A 22,202-nucleotide genomic window follows, 5' to 3' on the forward strand; every position below is an offset into this window, starting at 1 on the left:
TTCCATTCGTGTTGCACTTAGTCTTTTCCACACCTTGCGTTACAGTAGGTACCTTGCAGATAACGTTCAGCATAAATTGTTATGTGTGTACATGTGGTCTCTATGCTGACGCTGAACAATTTTTTAAAAACATCTCGATTTCGGTGGTGAAATAAAGGGTCCTTGAATGTAGGCTGGAAGGCATGAGAACGGAGGTTTAAAATATAGTTAGTGCAGCAACACCTTAATATTAGGACTCCTTGTGCACCTTATAGGCGACAGGAGTTTTTGGATGCACATATGGTGCATTTTGGTTGTTGGACCTCCTGGTGTTGGTTATGGGACCTAGGAGTCTTATAGGTTCATATTGTGCACCTGGTTTTATATTGGTGATCCTTAGGTCAGGAGGAAGGGGTTGGTGGTAATGGACATCTGGTGCACTGGAGTATATATGAGAATGGTGGAAAAGTTTGTATGAGTGCCTCTAGGGATCATCACTTCCTCATTGTCTTCAGCGTTTGTATTATATTGTACAATTGGTAGGCATTGTTTGTTCAAATGTATATGTTGATGAGTTATAATAAAAAGTGGCTGACAGGAAACGCTCGCCAGGTCCCGACCTGAGTGTGAATGACTTTGTGTGGTTGTCTACCTGAAATATCAAGTTGAAGGTTCCTTCCTGGAAGCTAGGACCTAGATTTATTTGTCCCTGTGAAATAACCGCCCTTATTAACCCTGCAGCGTTTTGTTTTGGGCTACCTCAGGCCCTTAAGATCCACAATGTCTTGCACAGGTCTCTGCTCAAGAAATATGTAGAACCATTTGAGTCTTCTCCCCTACCACCGCCCCCAATCATAGTTGATGGGAATTTAGAGTTTCAGATTTCGAGGATTGTAGATTCTCATCTCCAGCGTCGTTCCCTACAGTGCTTGGTGCACTAGAAGGGTTATGGTCCAAAGGAAAGGATGTGGGTTTCAGCATCAGAAGTGAATGCCCCTAGGTTGGTTCATGCATTCCACACCTCTTATCCTGAGAAACCTGGTCTTGAGTGTCCAGAGACCACTCGTAGAAGGGGGGTACTATTACGGGTGTGTCAGGTGTAATAAACAGTCGCTCTTGATCTGGCTGTAGAAGGTCACTGCGCTTGGCATTACAGATGCCTTCTTAATCCTTCTGCCTTTAGGACCCAGTGGCAAACTCCCTCCTGCTGCTGATTGACACACCTTTGCCTGGAAGTTAAAAACAATCAGTTTGCTCCAGGGAATCGCCGGTGATACTTCTATGTACAGGCTTGGAGCACTATCAGTCGGATAGCATCTTCTCTGGTGCTCTTGGAGGACAGTTGGCGTTACTCCTCTGGTGTTTGCTCAAGCTAAGTTCATCCCTTTTGTTTGTCTACCTTGTTGTCTTTAGTTTGCAGTGGGGCCTGACCAGTGCTCACCCCTCCCCCTCCCTATCTAAGGCCAAGCTCTAAGGTCATGTAGGGTTTAGGGTCCTGCTTGGTGATAGGTGTGGAACCTATGTAGGGATGGTAGAGTAGGCAGGGTGATATTAGATCTGCCTAGGGGTCTCCACTCCACTTAGTCTTTTCCACACCTTGCGTGACAGCAGCAGAGCGAGTGACTCTACCACAAATGGTGCGAGAGTGCTTGCAAGATCCCAGGAACACGTGTACCTGCCACAGAGAATGGTGGATGTCCTGGGTAAAGGTCAGCAGCATGTAGGACATAATAAAACACCTGGTCCTGATGCATCAGCAGAAGCAGGAGACGAACAAGCTGTTGCTACAGCAGATACGTCAACAGCAGCAGGATCAACAGCAGCAGATGCAGCTTTTGGTGACCGTCATCCAGGGCCGTCAGACCACCCCTCTCCCAGGTCAGGCTGATGACTCCCATGTCAGGAAGGCGGTATGACGTGGGGTGCAAAAAATGACCCCGGGTGATGATATAGAGGCTTTTCTGACCGTTTATGAAACTTTCGTCAGAACAATGGGCAGAGGTGCTGGCGCCATACCTGAAGGCATATTATGACTTGACCTTGCAGGATACCAAAGAGTATGGAAAGTTAAAAACTGAAATTTTGGCACGCTTGGGGATAACAATGACTGTCAGGGCCCAGCGAGGATCACCCAAATGTTTTACCTGTTGCACCTGGTCCAAAAATAGCTGCACCCGGAGTCCTCTACCCCGACGCATGTATTCACAGATGGTAGAGCGAATGGTGATGGACCGATTTGTGCATTTCCTGCCGAGGCCGATGCAGACTTGGGTGGCCCAGGGTGATCCCCGGAACGCTGATGGATTGGTCGGACTGGTTGAGAGGTATCAGGGGGTCAATGGTTCCTTGGGAAAACAGCCCACTCCATATTGGGGGTCCAAATCGGGGGCAGAGGCCCAAAAGGGGGTGGGGCTTCCAAGGTCCAAAGGGTTGATAGAGGTAATGTCAAGGTCCCTGCGGGTGATATTATATGCTGGAGATGTCATGGCCCAGGCCATGTAGCCACCCGCTGCCCCCTGACCACAGAACAGATGGACTGTAGCCTGGGATGCTGCTGTTCCTACTATGCTTACCCCGCCTGAAGCGTGGACTATCAGCCCGTTGAGGGGCCACAGTCATGTCCTGTGACCGTTAATGGGGTACTGGTGGCAGAACTCTTGGCCTCAGGGAGTTTAGTGACTCTGATAAAGGTCACGCTCCAACACCAGGTGATCCCTGGGAAAAATGTGGATGTACGGTGCATTCACAGGGATGCCAAGGATTTCAGCCTGTTCTGGGACTTGTGGCAGAAAACGGGGGTACTAAGTATCTCGAACCGGAGCCGGTTACACCATGCAGGGCTGCCACTAGGAATTTCGGGGCCCCATACTGTTAAAATTTTGGGGCCCCCTTGAGACTCCGTCCAGGCTCTGCCCCCAACTCCGCAGCCAGAAATAGCCCCCTCACAGGGCCAGAAATTGCCCCCTCACAGGGCCAAAAATAGCCTCTTCACAGCCCCCTCACCGAGCCTGAAATAGCCTCCTCACAGCCCCCTCACCGGGCCTGAAATAGCCCCTTCACATGGACAGAAACAGCCCCCTCACAGGGCCAGAAACAACCCCTTCACAGGGCCAGAAATAGCCCACCACAGGGCCAGAAATAGCCCCCTCACAGGGTCAGAAATAGCCTCCTCACATGGCCAGAAACAGCCCCCTCACCGGGCCAGAAACAGCCCCTTCACGGGGCCAGAAATAGCCCCCCCACAGGGCCAGAAATAGCCCCCTCACAGGGTCAGAAATAGCCCCCTCGCCAGGCCAGAAATAGCCCCCTCACAGGGCCAGAAATAGCCCCCTCACCGGGCCATCACCGGGCCAGAAATAGCCCCCTCACCAGGCTAGAAATAAACTCCTCATAGCCCCCTCACAGCGTCAGAAATAGCCCCCTCACTGGGCCAGAAATAGCCCCCTCACAGGGCCAGAAATAGCCCCTCACCGGGCCATCACCGGGCCAGAGATAGGCCCCTCACAGGGCCTGAAATAACCCCCTCACAGGGCCAGAAACAGCCCCTTCACAGAGCCAGAAACAGCCCCTCACGGGGCCAGAAAACCCCCAGAAGCCTCCCCCAGTACTCATACATACACTGCCCGCTGCTGCCGCCGCTGCTCCTCACTGACACACACACACAGACACTGACATGCACGCTCAGACACTGACACACACACACTGACACAGACACTGACACACAGTCTGCCTACCTCCTCCTGCCACCGCTGCTGAAGTCTGCCTGCCTGTCCCGGGTCCCAATGCTCATGTGGCACGCTGCTGCTCTGACCATGATGCACCTAACGGCGGTTTAAAGGTATTGCGCTCATTTCCCGGCCGCCGGGGTTATTAAAGTCTGAACTGTTGCCCCTGACTCCCTGAGGCCCGGTGAGTAGAGGCAAAGAGTGAAGGGGCCCCGGGCTGGCCGGGCCCCCCCTTTTTTCTTCTGTTAACCAGGCCCCATACAGTAGTAAGAGTAGTAATGCCCTGATGGCGGCCCTGACACCATGATGCATCACCGTCGCAGCCAGAGGCAGATGAGTTTCCTCTGTGTGTCATTGCTGGTGACGAGGATGAGATGGTGACCCCGGAGGCTGAGATTCTGGATGTGGGGGTATCTGGGGGAAATTTTGGTACTGCGCAAATGCAGGATCTTACCTTGAAAAATGCATTTGATAATGTGTGTGCAATCAATGGGGTTGCTCAAGAGGGGCTGACACCAGGATCCCATATTTTACACTCAATGAGGAACTTCTTTACCGGGTCACTAAGCCAAAAGGGGAAGTGATACAGCAGTTGGTGGTGCCGAGTCCCTATAGGCGTAAGGTAATAGATCTAGCCCATTCTTGGGTGGACATCTAGGGGTAGACAATACTTGGGAACGAGTCCTGCAGAGGTTCTACTGGCCTGGATGTCACCGAGAAATTGTGAATTACTGCCGGTCCTGACCCACATGTCAACTAACCCACTACCACAGCCCCCTAGTACCATTTCCTATTATAGAGGTACCATTTGACTGGATTGCCATGGACCTTGTCGGGCCCCTGGTCAAGTCCGCCAGGGGACACCAATACATCCTGGTAGTGTTGGACTATGCAACTTGGTATCCGGAGGCGGTACCATTGAGAAACTTCTCTTCCAGGAGTATCTCCAGAGAGCGTGTGCATATTTTCTCCCGGACGGGCCTGCCAAAGGAGATCCTGACGGACCAGGGAACTCCGTTTATGTCAAAGGTGATGAGGGAGTTGTGGAAGGCTCTCCAGATCACACAACTCCGGAAGTCTGTATATCATCCGCAGACGGACGGCCTGGTGGAGAGATTCAACAAGACCTTGAAGTCTATGCTGAAGAAGGTCGTAGAGAAGGATGGGCAAGACTGGGATTGTCTGTTGCCATACCTGCTTTTCTCCATTAGAGAAGTTCCCCAGAGCTCTAAGGGATTCTCACCGTTTGAGCTGCTATGCAGACGGCACCCTCGGGGACTTCTGGACATAGTGAAGGAGACCTGGGAAGCAGAGATCACACCCCACAAGAGTGTCATCGAGCATGTGGCCCAAATGCAGGACTGGATCCAGAGAGTGAATCAAATTGTGACGGAGAGCCTTCTACAGGCACAGGAAGCCCAGACGAGGATCTACAATCGGGTTGCAATGCTGAGACAATTCAGCCCTGGAGACTGGGTATTAGTATTAGTAACCACGGTTGAAAGTAAATTTCTGGCCAAGTGGCAAGGGCCGTACGTGGTGGTCGAGAAGTTGAGTGAAGTAAATTATAAAATCCACATGCCAGGAAGAAGAAAGCCTTACCAGAACTACCACATCGCCTTGTTTAAGCCGTGGCGGGACAGGGAACCGGTGAAAGCTACGTGTCTGGGGGCTTTGTTCCTGTGTGCATTTGCAAACATTAATCTGGCTTTTTTATGTTTCTTTTGGGGTAATGGCTTCTTTCTGGCAGAGTGGCCTTTTAGCCCATGTTGATATAGTACTCGTTTCACTGTGATTATTGACACAATCTTACCAGCTTCCGCCATCATCTTCACAAGGTCTTTTGCTTTTGTCCTTGGGTTGATATGCACATGTCAGACCAAAGCACGTTCATCTCTGGGACACAGAACCCGTCTCCTTCCTGAGCAGTATGATGGCTGAACACTCCCATCTTGTTTGTGCTTGTGTATAATTGTACAGATGAACGAGGCACCTTCAGGTATCTTGAAATTGTACCCAAGGATGAGACAGACTTGTGCAAGTCCACAATTCTCTTCCTGCTAACTTGGCTGATTTATTTAGACTTTCTCATGATGCTACACAAAGAAGCAGTGTGTTTCAGGTGTGCATTAAAATACATCCACAGGTGTGTCTCTAATTAACTCAGATGTTGCCAAAAAAAACTACCAGAAGCTTCCAAACACATGACATCATATGGGCAGTCCAGAATTGTGTAAAGGCATAGTAATCTTAGTGTATGCACTTTTGGCTTTGCAGTAAGTAATAAAAATGCCTTAAAACATTCTCTCTCTCTCATTATTCTGGCAATTGGCAAATATTATAAATGATGGTAATCCTAATTGTCCTAAAACGGGAAAGGTTTATTCTGATTTCATGTCAGATATTGAGAAAAACCTGCAGATGTGTCTTATTATATAGTGGATGGAAACTTCTGGTTTCAATTGTAGATGATAGTTAGATAATAGATAGATAGATAGATAGATAATAGATAGATGATAGATAGATAATAGATAGATAGATAATAGATAGATAATAGATAGATAGATAGATGATAGATAGATAATAGATAGATGATAGATAGATAATAGATAGATAGATGATAGATACTAGATAATAGATAGATAGATGATAGATACTAGATAATAGATAGATAATAGATAGATAATAGATAGATAATAGATAGATAATTGATAGATAGATAGATAATAGAGAGATAATAGATAGATAATAGATAGATAATTGATAGATAGATAGATAATAGAGAGATAATAGATAATAGATAGATAATAGATAGATGATAGATAGATGATAGATAGATAATAGATAGATAATAGATAGATGATAGATAGATGATAGATAGATAGATAGATAATAGATAGATAGATGATAGATAGATAGATAATAGATAGATGATAGATAGATGATAGATAGATGATAGATAGATAGATAATAGATAGATGATAGATAGATGATAGATAGATAATAGATAGATAGATGATAGATACTAGATAATAGATAGATAATAGATAGATGATAGATAATAGATAGATGATAGATAGATGATAGATAGATAGATAATTGATAGATGATAGATAGATAATAGATAGATAATAGATAGATAATAGATGATAGATAATAGATAATAGATAGATGATAGATAGATGATAGATAATAGATAGATAATAGATAGATAGATAATAGATAATAGAGAGATAATAGATAGATAGATAATAGATGATAGACAATAGATAGATAATAGATAGATAGATAATAGATAATAGAGAGATAATAGATAGATAGATAGATAATAGATAGATAATAGATAATAGATAGATAATAGATAATAGACACAGAGATATGAGATGATCAGATGACACTCGTTTCCTTGGCTCCATTGCTCTGAACCTACATTCGATGTTCGGCCTCGTCGTCCTTTTTCTCCTCACAGATTTACAGCAACTGTCTGACTGAACAATTTTCCGTTATCCATAGCAACTGCTTTGATGAGATGAGAGCTGTGCTGTGATTGGTTCCTCTGTAGGATGAGAGCTGCACTGTGATTGGTTCTTCTGTAGGATGAGAGCTGTGCTGTGATTGGTTGCTCTGTATGATGAATGCCCGATTAATAGATACCATAGATGGGATTATATCTATTTTCCATCCTGTGTGATACTGTCTGCTGAGCCGTGTATCTAAACCTACCCTGTATGATACTGTCTGCTGAGCCGTGTATCTAATCCTATCCTGTGTGATACTGTCTGCTGAGCCGTGTATCTAATCCTCTCCTGTGTGATACTGCCTGCTGAGCCGTGTATCTAATCCTATCCTGTGTGATACTGTCTGTTGAGCCGTGTATCTAATCCTATCCTGTGTGATACTGTCTGCTGAGCCGTGTATCTAATCATATCCTGTGTGATACTGTCTGCTGAGCCGTGTATCTAATCCTATCCTGTGTGATACTGTCTGCTGACCCGTGTATCTAATCCTATCCTGTGTGATACTGTCTGCTGTACTGTGTATCTAATCCTATTCTGTGTGATACTGTCTGCTGAGCTGTGTATCTAATCCTATCCTGTGTGATACTGTCTGCTGACCCGTGTATCTAATCCTATCCTGCGTGATACTGTCTGCTGAGCTGTGTATCTAATCCTATCCTGTGTGATACTGTCTGCTGAGCTGTGTATCTAATCCTATCCTGTGTGATACTGTCTGCTGACCCGTGTATCTAATCCTACCCTGCGTGATACTGTCTGCTGAGCAGTGTATCTGATCCTATCCTGTGTGATACCGTCTGCTGAACCGTGTATCTAATCCTATCCTGTGTGATACTGTCTGCTGAGCCGTGTATCTAATCCTATCCTGTGTGATACTGTCTGCTGAACCGTGTATCTAATCCTATCCTGTGTGATACTGTCTGCTGAGCCGTGTATCTAATCCGATCCTGTGTGATACTGTCTGCTGAACCGTGTATCTAATCCTATCCTGTGTGATACTGTCTGCTGAGCCATGTATCTAATCCTATCCTGTGTGATACTGCCTGCTGAGCCGTGTATCTAATCCTATCCTGTGTGATACTGTCTGCTGAGCCGTGTATCTAATCCTCTCCTGTGTGATACTGTCTGCTGAGCTGTGTATCTAACCCTATCCTGTGTGATACTGTCTGCTGAGCCATGTATCTAATCCTATCCTGTGTGATACTGTCTGCTGAGCCGTGTATCTAATCCTCTCCTGTGTGATACTGTCTGCTGAGCCATGTATCTAATCCTATCCTGTGTGATACTGCCTGCTGAGCCGTGTATCTAATCCTATCCTGTGTGATACTGTCTGCTGAGCCGTGTATCTAACCCTATCCTGTGTGATACTGTCTGCTGAGCCATGTATCTAATCCTATCCTGTGTGATACTGTCTGCTGAGCCACGTCCTGTCCACTTCATCAGTGCATAGCTTGTGTCACTGGACACAAGCTACGCACTGATGAACTGGACAGGACGTCCACGAAACGAGTCTGATTTTAGCTTATAAATAAATGGACTCTTAACCAAGCACTGGGTATTGCATCCCTTCTTTGTCCAGGAGGAGCGCGGAATCATTAGCACTTTCTTGCATCCACAACTTATAGTACTTGGACCCTTGAGGTTTGGTGTCTCCTGCAGCACTCCATTATACCATCATATGAGTTGTGCATTTCACAACTCACCAAGGTGATCATCCTTTTTCCTTTATACCACTACTTGCCTGGGTAACAGCGCTATTGGCGCCCCATCTCCATCTTATTACCAACCAATAATGACTGTCACCCAAAATTTGGACAACACGAGGGTCTCGGGAAAGGCAGCGTAACATAAACTCAGCCATGCATGCCAGACTGCAAAGAGGCAAGACTTCCATGTCCTCACCAAGAGGACGACTGACCATGCTCTCCTCCTCCTCCTCCTCCCTGTCCTCAGGCCAGCCACGCTGAACAGACGGTATGACAGTTATGCAGGTAGTACCGTCTATAGCACAGAAAACTAGCTCCTGTTCTTCTTCCTCCTCTTCTTCATTGTCACCCAATCCACGTTGGGATGAGATGAGGCTTGGCTGTGTGGAATCACCTTGTATGGTTCCTTGTTCCATCTCATCGTGCTCCGCCTGCAATGCATCCTCTTTAATTGTGAGCAGAGAGTGTTTCAGAAGACAGAGAAGCAGGATGGTGATGCTAATTATGGCGTCATCGCCGCTCACCATCTTGGTGGTGTCCTCAAAGTTTTGAATGATGGTACATATGTCTGACATCCATGTTCACTCCTGAGGTTTTGTGTGTGGAGTCTTACCTGAATACCGACGGCCTTGCTGATGCTGATAGTCAGCGACTGCCCTCTTCTGCTCACAAGTACTTCCCAACATCTGCAATATAGAGTTCCAACGCGTGGGGACATCGCAGATCAGTCGGTGAGCTAGAAGCTGTAAACGTTGCTGAAGCATGGCAAGGGCGGCGGAAGCTGTAGCTGACTTTCTAAAATGGGCACACAGGCGGCATACTTTGACAAGCAGATCCGGCAGATCCGGGTAGGTTTTGAGAAACTGCTGAACCACGAGGTTAAGCACATGGGCCAGGCATGGTACATGTGTGAGCTCGCCTCGTCTCAGAGCCGCCACCAGGTTCCAGCCATTGTCACACACGACCATGCCTGGTTGTAGGGTCAGTGGTGTCAGCCACAGATCTGCCTGCTCTTTCAGAGCTGTCCACAACTCTTCAGAATTGTGTGGTTTGTCACCTATTAGCTTCAGCACAGCCTGTTGCCGCTTGGCCGAGGCAATGCTGCAGTGCTTCCAGCTTGCGACTGATGTGGTCCTTTCGGAGATGGTGGCTGAAGAGGAGGAGGTACAGGAGCTGTAGAATGTGAGGGTAACCCTGATTGACCCAGGGCCCGCAATCCTCGGAGTCGGGAGGATGTGTTCCGTCCCAAGGTCCAACTGGTTCCCGGCTTCCACTATATTTACTCAGTGTGCCGTCAGCGAGATGTACCATCCCTGCCCACAAGCACTTGTCCACGTGTCCTTGGTTAGATGGACTTTGCGTTGTTGAGGGCACATCTAATGCTGTGGGACACGTGCTCGTGTAATGTGAGGACAGCACACCAGGAGAAATAGTGGCGGCTGGGGACCGAGTATCGAGGAACGGCCGTCGCCATCAGGTTGCGGAAGCTTCCGTCTCCACGAGCCTAAAAGGCAACATTTTGAGCGCAAGCATTTGCAAAATGTGTGAATTTAGTAGTGTGGCCTGTGGGGCTTTGGCAGCGTAGTTGCGCTTGCATTCCAAGGACTTGGGTAGGGACGACTGAACGCTGCGATGGGACAAGGACGTGGACGTGCTTGCTGATGGTGCTAGTTGAGAATGTTCAGCGACAGGTGCAGGGCGGGAGGCATCTTGGCATGCACCATGGACTGGGGATTGGCGTGCACGCACAACAGCGGAACAAGCAGTGGTGTCACCCGCAGACACTATTGCTGAACCCTGGGGTACAGCCCACTTAGTCGGGTGCTTTGCTGAGATGTGCCTGATCATGCTTGTGGTGGTCAGGCTGCTAATTTTGCTACCCCTGCTGATGCTGGCCTGGCAGGTGGTGCAAATGGCCTTTTTGGGGTTATCTGCAGAGTCTTTTTAAAAATTACCAGACTCGGGAAGACCTAACAGTTGTACTGGTAACTTCCGTCGTGTTGGCGTTACAAGGAACGCTTTCCCACCTTGTATCTGCGGCCACCACACTGCTCCTTCCTGCCTGCTGTGGTGCTACACCTCCCTCCCCCTGTGTGCTGCTGTCCTTGTTCTGCATGTCCCCCTGCCAGGTTGGGTCAGTTACTATATCATCCACCACCTCCTCTTCCAGTTCCGCACCCGGGGTCCTCCTCCTGACTTTCTGGCAATTGTGTCTCATCATCATCATCATCCACCTCTTGTGACAGTAATTGCACTTTCCCATCGTCACCTTTGTGTGACCGTGGCTGCTCCAATATTTGGGCATTGCTACTCCCGTTCTTTTCTTGACTCGCTTGAAGCTGGCCGGGCGAGAGGCCAGAACCTACAAATGGAAAAGTGAACAGCTCTTCTGAGTGTCCAAGTGTGGGATCAGTTGTCTCTGGGCACTTGGCATGATGGGAGGAAGGAGGATCAGGGTGATCGTGTGGAAGACAGGGTGGTGGTGGTGGTGGTGGCTAAGTGACTGGAAGCATTATCTATTATCCAACCAACAACCTTTTGACACTGCTCTGTGTTCAATAGTGGTGTTCTGCGTTCCTCTAGTAATTGGGACAGGAAGGTCAAGCAACAAGATGTGGGTGTTTGTTGTGGCACAAGTTCAGCTTGGCCACGGCCTTGGCCTCTGCAGGCACCATCACCATCACGTCCACTTCCCCGTCCCTTGCCACACACCTTGCCCATTTTTAATGGAGGCCAATATTTTCCATGTTCAGTTTAAATTTCTGGATTTTTATCTCTGAAATATGTAACATATCTGGCTTTATTCTGCAGTGAGAACAAGCAAATGGAGCAGAAAAATTGTGTACTCTGGATTGCTTTTTAAGAAAATAAGCAGGATTAAGATAAAAAAAAAATTTGCCCTGGCCCCTGATATCTGGGGTTATGTCTACAAATATCTGTAATTATTACAGCAGACAGGACATTCAATTGACCCTCTTGACCTGTATCATACACTGCAGTCTGCCACGTACCCTGCCTGCCTGCCTAGCACTGATTATATGCAGCTGGATTAGTCCACAGAAGGACTGTTAGTTCAGATGGACATATATATATATATATATATATATATATATATATATATATATATATACTGTAGGTATTCCACAACATATATATATATATTGTGGAATACCAATACTAACAGGACGTTCAATGGACCCTCTTGTGCTGTATCATGCACTGCAGTCTGACACATACCCTGCCTGCCTGCCTAACTCCTGCTATCACCACTGAATATATGCAGCAGGATTAGTCCTCAGAAGGACTGTTAGTTCAGTTGGATATATATATATATGTTGTGGAATACCTATACTAAGTACAAACGAGCAAATCTCTCCCTAGCTCAGCAGCACCTCTCCCTACTCTGTCTGATTCCGGAGTGACTGTGACGAGCATGGCGGCACCAGGTCTGATATAGACCTGATCATGTTGTAAGGCCAGCCAATCACTGTAAAGCCACAACCAACATGGCTACGGCATTACAGTGCGTGGCAGGCAATCCCTGCATGTTCATTGGCTCTCTAAAAAGTGCCAAACATGCAAGGAGAAGACCCGAGTTCCCGCCGAGCAACCCCGGAAATACTCTCCGAGCGCCGAGCTTGTCGAGCACAAGCTCGGGCGAGTACTGAGCAGTGGCGAGCATGTTCGCTCATCACTAGATCTTACTTCTCTCAGGTAGAGTGACGTAAGTGAGATCTGACTTCTGATCTTTCCGGACCACAATACTAGATACGCACTCAGCACAAGTCATCTAGTTATTATGCAGTTCTGGCAGTTATCAATAGCTCATACCTGTTATAGAACACAGTACAGATATAGCAAAGTATAGTCCGAAATTAGTTCAGGGTTAAACATATGGGGAGAATTTAGAGCAAAACTGGCAGTAAGAGCTAGCAATTAGTAGTGGCCAGACAGCAATAGATTTCAGTTGCTAAACAAAACCAGGGCAAAGAGAGTGAAGCTGGTAAGAAGAAAAGTGCAGATGAAATACAGCACAGCAGAAACCAGACAGACAGGGACAACACATAAAGCTGAGACAAAGCAGTGAAGACAAATAGAAAAAGCAAGCAAACAATTGTTATATTTGAGACACTTAGGCTATGTTCACACACGTTGGGTTTTTCAGTGTTTTTTGCTGCAGATTTTTATGCAAATTTTCAGCTGCGTTTTGCAGTACCTGCAAAGTCTATGAGAAACCAGAATTCTCTGTTCACACATCATGGGGGTTTTTTTGTTGCATATTTTGTGCCTTGCTTGGGTTTTTGGAAAATAGAGCATGTCTCTTCTTTCAGCGTTTTTTTCACCCATAGGAAATAATGGGTGGTGAAAAAAACGCTGAAAAAAAACCGCACCAAAATTTGCATCAGTGTTTATTCAGCGTTTTTGATGGCAAAATAGAATGGGGTTCTTTTCTTTTACAGAACTTTATGTACAGGCATAAATAGAGACAGAAGGACAGTGAAAAAAAACACCGAAAAATTACACAAAAAATGCATCAAAAAATGTGTTTTTGACGCAGCTGATTTCCTGCCAGAGATTAGGTTTTGCTGCAGATTTGTGACGCTGAAAAACCCAACATGTGTGAACATAGCCTTAGAAATTCTTTATATATATATAGCAGCAATGAAACAATATTAGCAGCAATAAAACAGACAACAATTAGCAAATAACTTTTTCTTCCCGAGGGTTTCCTGTTTGAGATCCCCAGAGACTGACCCAGAAGACCCCCTCTCCCGGAGAGGAAATATGCGAGTATTAAAGCTACTCACTTACCCGGGATTTAGTTTTCTGTTGGGATGGAGGCAACCAGTTGTTCAGTCTCAGATGAAAATAAAAGGGGAAATATATCCTGCTGCGGAGTCTCCAAGTTGTTAACGATGGGATCTTACTTTTCTCAGGTAGACTATGGATTCGCTCGAGTACTCAGAGGTGAAGTATCAGTAAGACACACACAGGGTTATGTCTCAATAGAGTCTCAGTTTATTCTTACAGATGCTGGACTTTTATAGGATTTGGTAAGAAAGGAATGCAAGGAAATTACATCTGGTTTTTGGCAGAAATCTAGAACAAACAATTGCTTGTGAAACATTTTCAGTTTGGTGTGCTGGATAATGTGGGAGATGTCGGCTCTCATAAATAAACCTGCCAAATCTTCTTAAACATCTTGTCCTTTGGATGATTCCCAGAAAAACCACAGATAGTACATTTAGGGAGTTTCCAAGAAAATAAAGAAAGGAATGTGACTTGGACACAGATGATAATCATAGGGCCAATTTTTGACAAAACATAAAGTTCATGTCTCAGATATATTCTGAAATATTGTGAAAGGGAAACAATTAACCATTTCTTTAAAAATTGCCATATGAGGCTTGTTTTACATGGGAAGAGTTGTACTTTTGAATGACATCATTCATTTTTCCACATACTGTACTGGAAAATGGGAAAAAAAAAATTTCAACTGCGGTGAAATTGTGAAAAAAAAAACGCAATTCTAACATTGTTTTCTGAGAATTGTTTTTACAGTGTACATTTTGTGGTAAAAATGACCTTGCAATATGACTCTCGTCATCAATGCGATTACAATGATGCCCAATATGTCCAATTTTTTATTATTATTTTAGTCGTGAAAAAAAAAAAGTTTGCAAAACTTTTTTTTTGGGGGTTTGTGTCACTAATTTTCGAGACCTGTCACATTTTTATCTTTCGTTCAATGGAGTTGTGTAACGGTTTATTGTTTGCGAGGTGAGACAATGTTTTTATTAGTACCAGTTTTTGTGGAATTGCGGTGACCAAAACTACTTAACTTTGGTGTTCTTGAAGTTTTTCTATTTATGGTGTTTACCGATCGGGATTATTTTTTTCGTATTTTGATAGATTGAACTTTTCTGAACACAGCAATACCACATACTGTATCTTTCAAATTATAAGGCGCACTTTTTCTCCAAAAATTTTTTTTTGGGAAATGGGGGTGCGTATTATAATCCAAATGTAACTTACCAAGGGGAGCAACTGCAGTGGAGCGGGGATGCTGCTGCAGGAAGCTAGCGACGGCAGCAAGAGTGGGGCGATGCACTAGGCTGGCAGGAAAGGTATTCAGCGGTGCGAAGCTGCGGCACACTCCGGGCTCTCAGAAAATGTAGGGAGTCACCACACTTCTCATCCTTTTCACTGCGGTGGTCTTTGAAAAAATGGCGCATGTGCAGAATTACATCTAGGCTCCCATGTTAAATGCCGCTGTATTGACAATGGCATTTAACAGGTTAACAATAGCATTCGGAGCACTTCTCCACCAGCGATTGTTAGCGGCAGGTCCTGTCTGTAACACACAGCCATTACCTGCCGGTTATGGGACGGGCTCGCTGTGGGAGTCCGCTCCATACACCTGCTTCCGACATGCGCCATACATGTCCGGCTGATGTTGTGAAGGGGTTAATAAACTGTTTTAATAAACTGTTGTTATTTTGTCTATATGGGCAATTTACAGAAAATAGCAGAGTTATCTATGGACAGCAGTGACATCAATGGATTGCTGCGCCTTCTACAGACAGCAGCGCCTTCTACAGACAGCAGCGCCTTCTACAGACAGCAGCGCCTTCTACAGACAGCAGCGCCTTCTACAGACAGCAGCGCCTTCTACAGACAGCAGTGCCTTCTACAGACAGCAGCGCCTTCTACAGACAGCAGCGCCTTCTACAGACAGCAGCGCCTTCTACAGACAGCAGCGCCTTCTACAGACAGCAGCGCCTTCTACAGACAGCAGCGCCTTCTACAGACAGCAGCGCCTTCTACAGACAGCAGTGTCATCTACAGACAGCAGCGCCATCTACAGACAGCAGTGTCATCTACAGACAGCAGTGTCATCTACAGACAGCAATGCCATCTACAGACAGCAGCGTCATCTACAGACAGCAGTGTCATCTACAGACAGCAGTGCCATCTACAGACAGCAGCGTCATCTACAGACAGCAGTGCCATCTACAGACAGCAGCGCCATCTACAGACAGCAGTGTCATCTACAGACAGCAGTGTCATCTACAGACAGCAGTGTCATCTACAGACAGCAGCGCCTTCTACAGACAGCAGTGTCATCTACAGACAGCAGCGCCTTCTACAGACAGTAGTGTCATCTACAGACAGCAGCGCCATCTACAGACAGTAGTGTCATCTACAGACAGCAGTGTCATCTACAGACAGCAGTGTCATCTACAGACAGCAGTGTCATCTACAGACAGTAGTGTCATCTACAGACAGCAGTGTCATCTACAGACAGCGGTGTCATCTACAGACAGTAGTGTCATCTACAGACAGCAGTGTCATCTACAGACAGCGGTGTCATCTACAGACAGCAGCGCCTTCTACAGACAGCAGTGTCATCTACAGACAGCAGTGTCATCTACAGACAGCGGTGTCATCTACAGACAGTAGTGTCATCTACAGACAGCAGTGTCATCTACAGACAGCGGTGTCATCTACAGACAGCAGCGCCATCTACAGACAGCAGTGTCATCTACAGACAGCAGTGTCATCTACAGACAGCGGTGTCATCTACAGACAGCAGTGTCATCTACAGACAGCAGTGTCATCTACAGACAGCAGTGTCATCTACAGACAGCAGTGTCATCTACAGACAGCAGCGTCATCTACAGACAGCAGTGTCATCTACAGACAGTAGTGCCTTCTACAGACAGCAGTGTCATCTACAGACAGCAGCGCCATCTACAGACAGTAGCGTCATCTACAGACAGCAGTGTCATCTACAGACAGCAGCGCCATCTACAGACAGCAGTGCCATCTACAGACAGCAGTGTCATCTACAGACAGCGGTGTCATCTACAGACAGTAGTGTCATCTACAGACAGCAGTGTCATCTACAGACAGCGGTGTCATCTACAGACAGCAGCGCCTTCTACAGACAGCAGTGCCTTCTACAGACAGCAGTGTCATCTACAGACAGCAGCGCCATCTACAGACAGTAGCGTCATCTACAGACAGCAGTGTCATCTACAGACAGCAGCGCCATCTACAGACAGCAGTGCCATCTACAGACAGTAGTGTCATCTACAGACAGCAGTGTCATCTACAGACAGCAGTGTCATCTACAGACAGTAGTGTCATCTACAGACAGCAGTGTCATCTACAGACAGCAGTGCCATCTACAGACAGTAGTGTCATCTACAGACAGCAGTGTCATCTACAGACAGCAGTGTCATCTACAGACAGCAGCGCCTTCTACAGACAGCAGTGTCATCTACAGACAGCAGCGCCATCTACAGACAGCAGCGCCTTCTACAGACAGCAGTGTCATTTACAGACAGCAGTGTCACCTACAGACAGCAGCGTCATCTACAGACAGCAGAGACATCTACAGACAGCAGTGACATCTACAGACAGCAGCGTCATCTACAGACAGCAGCGCCATCTACAGACAGCAGTGTCATCTACAGACAGCAGCGCCTTCTACAGACAGCAGTGTCATCTACAGACAGCAGCGCCATCTACAGACAGTAGTGTCATCTACAGACAGCAGTGTCATCTACAGACAGCAGCGTCATCTACAGACAGCAGAGACATCTACAGACAGCAGTGACATCTACAGACAGCAGTGACATCTACAGACAGCAGCGTCATCTACAGACAGCAGAGACATCTACAGACAGCAGCGTCATCTACAGACAGCAGAGACATCTACAGACAGCAGTGACATCTACAGACAGCAGTGCCATCTACAGACAGCAGTGCCATCTACAGACAGTAGTGTCATCTACAGACAGCAGCGCCATCTACAGACAGCAGAGACATCTACAGACAGCAGCGTCATCTACAGACAGCAGTGCCATCTACAGACAGCAGAGACATCTACAGACAGCAGCGTCATCTACAGACAGCAGAGACATCTACAGACAGCAGTGTCATCTACAGACAGCAGTGCCATCTACAGACAGTAGTGTCATCTACAGACAGCAGTGTCACCTACAGACAGCAGCGTCATCTACAGACAGCAGAGACATCTACAGACAGCAGTGACATCTACAGACAGCAGTGACATCTACAGACAGCAGCGTCATCTACAGACAGCAGAGACATCTACAGACAGCAGCGCCTTCTACAGACAGCAGTGTCATCTACAGACAGCAGCGCCATCTACAGACAGTAGTGTCATCTACAGACAGCAGTGTCATCTACAGACAGCAGCGTCATCTACAGACAGCAGAGACATCTACAGACAGCAGTGACATCTACAGACAGCAGTGACATCTACAGACAGCAGCGTCATCTACAGACAGCAGAGACATCTACAGACAGCAGCGTCATCTACAGACAGCAGAGACATCTACAGACAGCAGTGCCATCTACAGACAGTAGTGTCATCTACAGACAGCAGCGCCATCTACAGACAGCAGTGCCATCTACAGACAGTAGTGTCATCTACAGACAGCAGCGTCATCTACAGACAGCAGTGTCATCTACAGACAGCAGAGACATCTACAGACAGCAGCGTCATCTACAGACAGCAGAGACATCTACAGACAGCAGTGACATCTACAGACAGCAGTGCCATCTACAGACAGCAGTGTCATCTACAGACAGCAGAGACATCTACAGACAGCAGTGTCATCTACAGACAGCAGAGACATCTACAGACAGCAGCGTCATCTACAGACAGCAGAGACATCTACAGACAGCAGTGACATCTACAGACAGCAGTGCCATCTACAGACAGCAGAGACATCTACAGACAGCAGTGACATCTACAGACAGCAGTGCCATCTACAGACAGCAGCGTCATCTACAGACAGCAGTGCCATCTACAGACAGCAGCGTCATCTACAGACAGCAGTGTCATCTACAGACAGCAGAGACATCTACAGACAGCAGTGACATCTACAGACAGCAGAGACATCTACAGACAGCAGTGACATCTACAGACAGCAGTGCCATCTACAGACAGCAGCGTCATCTACAGACAGCAGTGCCATCTACAGACAGCAGCGTCATCTACAGACAGCAGTGTCATCTACAGACAGCAGAGACATCTACAGACAGCAGAGACATCTACAGACAGCAGCGTCATCTACAGACAGCAGAGACATCTACAGACAGCAGTGACATCTACAGACAGCAGTGCCATCTACAGACAGCAGAGACATCTACAGACAGCAGTGACATCTACAGACAGCAGTGCCATCTACAGACAGCAGTGACATCTACAGACAGCAGTGCCATCTACAGACAGCAGCGTCATCTACAGACAGCAGTGTCATCTACAGACAGCAGCGTCATCTACAGACAGCAGTGTCATCTACAGACAGCAGCGTCATCTACAGACAGCAGTGTCATCTACAGACAGTAGTGTCATCTACAGACAGCAGCGTCATCTACAGACAGCAGTGTCATCTACAGACAGTAGTGTCATCTACAGACAGCAGCGTCATCTACAGACAGCAGTGTCATCTACAGACAGCAGCGTCATCTACAGACAGCAGTGTCATCTACAGACAGCAGTGTCATCTACAGACAGCAGTGTCATCTACAGACAGCAGTGCCATCTACAGACAGCAGTGCCATCTACAGACAGTAGTGTCATCTACAGACAGCAGCGTCATCTACAGACAGCAGTGTCATCTACAGACTGCAGTGTCATCTATAGACAGTAGTGTCATCTACAGACAGCAGTGTCATCTACAGACAGCAGTGACATCTACAGACAGCAGCGTCATCTACAGACAGCAGTGACATCTACAGACAGCAGCGCCATCTACAGACTGCAGCGTCATCTACAGACAGCAGTGACATCTACAGACAGCAGCGCCATCTACAGACAGCAGTGTCATCTACAGACTGCAGCACCATCTACAGACAGCAGTGTCATCTACAGACAGCAGTGTCATCTACAGACAGTAGTGTCATCTACAGACAGCAGTGTCATCTACAGACAGCAGCACCATCTACAGACAGTAGTGTCATCTACAGACAGCAGTGTCATCTACAGACTGCAGCACCATCTACAGACAGCAGTGTCATCTACAGACAGCAGAGACATCTACAGACAGCAGTGTCATCTACAGACAGTAGTGTCATCTACAGACAGCAGTGTCATCTACAGACAGCAGCACCATCTACAGACAGTAGTGTCATCTACAGACAGCAGTGTCATCTACAGACAGCAGCGTCATCTACAGACAGCAGCGTCATCTACGGACAGCAGTGTCATCTACAGACTGCAGTGTCATCTACAGACAGCAGCGTCATCTACAGACAGCAGTGTCATCTACAGACAGCAGTGTCATCTACAGACTGCAGTGTCATCTACAGACAGCAGTGTCATCTACAGACAGCAGCGTCATCTACAGACTGCAGTGTCATCTACAGACAGCAGTGCCATCTACAGACAGCAGCGTCATCTACAGACTGCAGTGTCATCTACAGACAGCAGTGTCATCTACAGACAGCAGCGCCATCTACAGACAGCAGTGTCATCTACAGACAGTAGTGTCATCTACAGACAGCAGTGACATCTACAGACAGCAGTGCCATCTACAGACAGCAGCGTCATCTACAGACAGCAGTGTCATCTACAGACAGTAGTGTCATCTACAGACAGCAGTGTCATCTACAGACTGCAGCGTCATCTACAGACAGCAGTGTCATCTACAGACAGCAGCGTCATCTACAGACTGCAGTGTCATCTACAGACAGCAGTGCCATCTACAGACTGCAGTGTCATCTACAGACAGCAGAGTCATCTACAGACAGCAGCGTCATCTACAGACTGCAGTGTCATCTACAGACAGCAGTGTCATCTACAGACAGCAGTGACATCTACAGACAGCAGTGTCATCTACAGACAGCAGTGTCATCTACAGACAGCAGCGTCATCTACAGACAGCAGTGTCATCTACAGACAGCAGTGTCATCTACAGACAGCAGTGACATCTACAGACAGCAGCGCCATCTACAGACAGCAGTGTCATCTACAGACTGCAGCACCATCTACAGACAGCAGTGTCATCTACAGACAGCAGTGTCATCTACAGACAGCAGCGTCATCTACAGACAGCAGAGACATCTACAGACAGCAGTGTCATCTACAGACAGCAGCGTCATCTACAGACAGCAGCACCATCTACAGACAGCAGCGTCATCTACAGACTGCAGCACCATCTACAGACAGCAGTGTCATCTACAGACAGCAGTGTCATCTACAGACAGCAGCGTCATCTACAGACAGCAGTGTCATCTACAGACAGCAGTGCCATCTACAGACAGCAGTGTCATCTACAGACAGCAGTGCCATCTACAGACAGCAGTGCCATCTACAGACAGTAGTGTCATCTACAGACAGCAGCGTCATCTACAGACAGCAGTGTCATCTACAGACAGCAGCACCATCTACAGACAGCAGTGTCATCTACAGACAGCAGTGCCATCTACAGACAGCAGTGCCATCTACAGACAGTAGTGTCATCTACAGACAGCAGCGTCATCTACAGACTGCAGTGTCATCTACAGACAGCAGTGCCATCTACAGACAGCAGTGTCATCTACAGACAGCAGTGACATCTACAGACAGTAGTGTCATCTACAGACAGCAGCGTCATCTACAGACAGCAGTGTCATCTACAGACTGCAGTGTCATCTATAGACAGTAGTGTCATCTACAGACAGTAGTGTCATCTACAGACAGCAGTGCCATCTACAGACAGCAGTGCCATCTACAGACAGTAGTGTCATCTACAGACAGCAGCGTCATCTACAGACTGCAGTGTCATCTACAGACAGCAGTGCCATCTACAGACAGCAGTGTCATCTACAGACAGCAGTGACATCTACAGACAGTAGTGTCATCTACAGACAGCAGCGTCATCTACAGACAGCAGTGTCATCTACAGACTGCAGTGTCATCTATAGACAGTAGTGTCATCTACAGACAGTAGTGTCATCTACAGACAGCAGTGTCATCTACAGACAGCAGTGACATCTACAGACAGCAGCGCCATCTACAGACTGCAGCGTCATCTACAGACAGCAGTGACATCTACAGACAGCAGCGCCATCTACAGACAGCAGTGTCATCTACAGACTGCAGCACCATCTACAGACAGCAGTGTCATCTACAGACAGCAGCGTCATCTACAGACAGCAGCGTCATCTACAGACAGTAGTGTCATCTACAGACAGCAGTGACATCTACAGACAGCAGCACCATCTACAGACAGCAGTGACATCTACAGACAGCA

The 22,202-nt window shown here is 47.0% G+C and overlaps 1 pseudogene; it reads right to left on the minus strand.

Moving 5' to 3' along the window:
• LOC141264867 (uncharacterized) overlaps positions 1-13,999 on the minus strand; it is an 86,547-nt pseudogene extending 72,548 nt beyond the window's left edge.
• Between the last annotated feature and the right edge of the window lie 8,203 nt (positions 14,000-22,202).

Source organism: Phyllobates terribilis, unplaced genomic scaffold (genome assembly GCF_046119375.1).
Source record: "Phyllobates terribilis strain yellow unplaced genomic scaffold, ASM4611937v1 Scaffold_4__5_contigs__length_816908805, whole genome shotgun sequence".
Classification (NCBI taxonomy): Eukaryota; Metazoa; Chordata; class Amphibia; order Anura; family Dendrobatidae; genus Phyllobates; species Phyllobates terribilis.